General features: G+C 40.6%; 1 long non-coding RNA gene across 1 annotated transcript; it reads right to left on the bottom strand.

Annotated features, from left to right (window-relative positions):
- Positions 1 to 1,072: 1,072 nt before the first annotated feature.
- On the bottom strand, positions 1,073 to 1,813 carry LOC132445644 (uncharacterized). Its single transcript, XR_009522674.1, has 2 exons — positions 1,565 to 1,813; positions 1,073 to 1,433 (listed from the first exon to the last, which is right to left on the bottom strand). It is a non-coding gene; the product is annotated as an uncharacterized LOC132445644 (long non-coding RNA).
- Between the last annotated feature and the right edge of the window lie 2,164 nt (positions 1,814 to 3,977).

Here is a 3,977-nt window from a genome sequence, read left to right as displayed (position 1 = left end):
ATGACGACCAAAGAAAAACGACAGTGGCACCCCTCATGTTTCATTTGATAAAAACGACTGTGTTACCCCCTATGTACTAATTGATAAATATCGACAGTGTTACCCCTTGTGTTTTTTTTCATGACGACCAATAAAAAATGACAGTGTTACCCCTTATGTTTTTTTTCATGACGACCAATTAAAAACAACAGTGTTACCCCTTATGTTTCTTTTCATGACGACCGATAAAAAACGACAGTGTTACCCCTTATGTTTTTTTTCATGACGACCGATAAAAAACGACAGTGTTACCCCTTATGTTTTTTTTCATGACGACCGATAAAAACGACTGTGTTACCCCCTATGTACTAATTGATGAATATCGACAGTGTTACACCTTATGTTTTTTTTCATGACGACCAATAGAAAACGACAGTGTTACCCCTTATGTTTTTTTTCATGACGACCGATAATAAAGGACAGTGTTACCCCCTATGTTCTATTTGATAAATATCGACAGTGTTACCCCTTACGGGTTTTTCATGACGACAGATAAAGAACGACAGTGTTACCCTTTACGTATCTTTTGATAAAAACAACAGTGTTACCCCTTATATTTTAAAAAAATTACAAATTTCTTTTTTTTTCAAATACGTTTTTTTTCATGACGACCAATAAAATACGACAGTGTTACCCCTTATATTTTATTTGACAAAGACAACAGTGTTACCCGTTATGTTTTTATTCATGACGACCAATAAAAAAACAACAGTGTTACCCCTTATGTTTTTATTCATGACGACCAATAAAAAAACAACAGTGTTACCCCTTATGTTTCTTTTCATGACGACCAATAAAAAACAACAGTGTTACCCCTTATGTTTCTTTTTCATGACGACCCATAAAAAACAACAGTGTTACCTATCTGTTCTGGAGACATGGGTTCGATTCCGGCCTAGGCTGGTTTTGTGGGAATGAATGTATGGTGAATGGTTGACTGTGAATAACTGTCTGTGTGAATTGATTACTGTGAATGACTTAATTCACAATAATCAATTAGTACAAACAGTCAATCGGAATGAATGGATGAGTGGGAATGACTGTCTGGGAGAATGGATGGCTGGGAGTGAGTGCACTCATTCACAGTCATCCAATCTCCCAGACAGTCATTCAAAATTAATGTGTGAGCGAATGGATCTCTTCACTAGACAGTTTTTCCCACAAACTGCCCATGGCAGGAAACAACCCCATGTCCCCAGAACAGATAGGAAACAGCTCACCTGCCGAGGCACCTCTTGTTATGTAAAAGTGTAAAAAAACAAATATTTTATAGACATACTCAGGACTTGAACCCAGGTCACCAGATCTCAGATGAGGTTGATGATTTTTCATCAGCAGACGGCGTCTTTCTCCATTGCGCCACCGAGACACACAGTCTGTGAATCTCAGAAGTTCTACTCGTAGTTCAAGTTAGAATGGACATGGACATAAGAACAGGAGGATTTCATAAGCAACAAGATCCTGTGTTCTCAAATGCAGGATGTACGTGGTCTAGTGGAGTGTACTGACATCATTAAGGACTGACCTTCATAAGCACTGCAGACCTGGGTTCTAGTCCCACCAATGACACCATCGGTGACCAATTCTTGAGACACGTGCTCCTCGTGGGTTCAACTCACGCCAAGATTGCTCTCCCTGGAATCAAAATATTTGACAATAATCAATTTCAAGTGAACTGTAAAGTCAATTATAACCTCTCACCATTCCCTAGCTGGTGCCTCTGTGGCGCAGGTGATAGAGCTGTTACGTATCGGTTCTGGAGACATAGGTACGATTCCGGCCTAGCCCTAGTCCACGCTCAAACGCCCACCAGAGGTACCTTAATGGATACATCTTATTTCTCTTATCATGTGAATGGTAAAGTCAAGTATAACCTCCAAGCACGCTCTGGTAAGCGTCTTGGTGGTGCAGCGATCAGGGCTGTTGGTTAACGCTCTGTAGACTCAGGTTTGAGTCCCTGCATGCACGCACGGCTAATAAGAATGATGAGCATTCAGTCACTATGGTTCAGGTTCCCTGCTCCTAACCGGGGTTCAAGAGGTACCGTAATGGATACATCTTATTTCTCAATCATGTGAATGGTAAAGCCAAGTATAACCTCCAAGCATGCTCTGGGTAGCGTCTGGGTGGTGCAGTGGTCAGGGCTGTTGGTTAATGGTTGGTTAACGCTCTGTAGACTCCGGTTCAAGTCCCTGTACGCACGGCTAATAAGAATGACGAGCTTTCAGACACTATGTAGGTTCAGGTGCCCTGCTCAGAACCAGGGTTTAAGAGGTACTGTAATGGATAAATCTTATTTCTCAATCATGTGAATGGTAAAGTCAAGTATAACCTCCAAACACGTTCTGGTAAGCATCTGGGTGGTGAAGCGGTCAGGGCTGTTGGTTAACGCTCTGTAGACTAAGGTTCGAGTCCCCGCTCACACGGCCATCAGAGGTACGTTAATGGATACATCTTATTTCTCAATCATGTGAATGGTAAAGTCAAGTATAACCTCCAAACACATTCTGGAAAGTGTCTTGGCAGCGGTCAGGGCTGGTGGTTAACGGTTAGTTAACGCTCTGTAGACTAAGCTTCGAGTCATTTGTGGGAGGAGTTATAATGTGTAAAGGGGAGGAGTTATAATTTATGGGAGGAGTTAAAATGTATAACGGGGGAGGAGTTACAATTTGTGGGAGGAGTTATGATGTGTAAAGGGGAGGAGTTATAATTTGTGGGAGGAGTTAAAATGTGTAAAGGGGAGGAGTTACAATTTGTGGGAGGAGTTAAAATGTGTAAAGGGGAGGAGTTTACATATTATAAATGATAACTTTGTTAAATTTGTGGGATAACTCCTCCCCTTTACACATTTTAACTCCTCCCACAAATTGTAACTCCTCCCCTTTATCATTTGTGGGAGGGGTTAAAATGTGTAAAGGGGAGGAGTTACCATTTGTGGGAGGAGTTATATTGTGTAAAGGGGAGGAGTTACAATTTGTGGGAGGAGTTATGATGTGTAAAGGGGAGGAGTTATAATTTGTGGGAGGAGTTAAAATGTGTAAAGGGGAGGAGTTACAATTTGTGGGAGGAGTTATAATGTGTAAAGGGGAGGAGTTTACATATTATAAATGATAACTTTGTTAAATTTGTGGGATAACTCCTCCCCTTTACACATCTTAACTCCTCCCATAAATTGTAACTCCTCCCCTTTACACATCTTAACTCCTCCCATAAATTGTAACTCCTCCCCTTTACACATTTTAACTCCTCCCACAAATTGTAACTCCTCCCCTTTACACATCTTAACTCCTCCCATAAATTGTAACTCCTCCCCTTTACACATTTTAACTCCTCCCACAAATTGTAACTCCTCCCCTTTACACATTATAACTCCTCCCACAAATGGTAACTCCTCCCCTTTACAATTTGTGGGAGGAGTTAAAATGTGTAAAGGGGAGGAGTTACAATTTGTGGGAGGAGTTAAAATGTGTAAAGGGGAGGAGTTTACATATTATAAATGATAACTTTGTTAAATTTGTGGGATAACTCCTCCCCTTTACACATTATAACTCCTCCCACAAATTGTAACTCCTCCCCTTTACACATCTTAACTCCTCCCATAAATTGTAACTCCTCCCCTTTACACATTTTAACTCCTCCCACAAAATATAACTCCTCCCCTTTACACATTATAACTCCTCCCACAAATTGTAACTCCTCCCCTTTACACATTATAACTCCTCCCACAAATGGTAACTCCTCCCCTTTACAATTTGTGGGAGGAGTTAAAATGTGTAAAGGGGAGGAGTTACAATTTGTGGGAGGAGTTAAAATGTGTAAAGGGGAGGAGTTTACATATTATAAATGATAACTTTGTTAAATTTGTGGGATAACTCCTCCCCTTTACACATTATAACTCCTCCCACAAATTGTAACTCCTCCCCTTTACACATCTTAAC

Source organism: Gadus macrocephalus, chromosome 17 (genome assembly GCF_031168955.1).
Source record: "Gadus macrocephalus chromosome 17, ASM3116895v1".
In the NCBI taxonomy this organism is placed as follows: Eukaryota; Metazoa; Chordata; class Actinopteri; order Gadiformes; family Gadidae; genus Gadus; species Gadus macrocephalus.
This window is presented reverse-complemented; position numbering and strand designations above follow the sequence as displayed.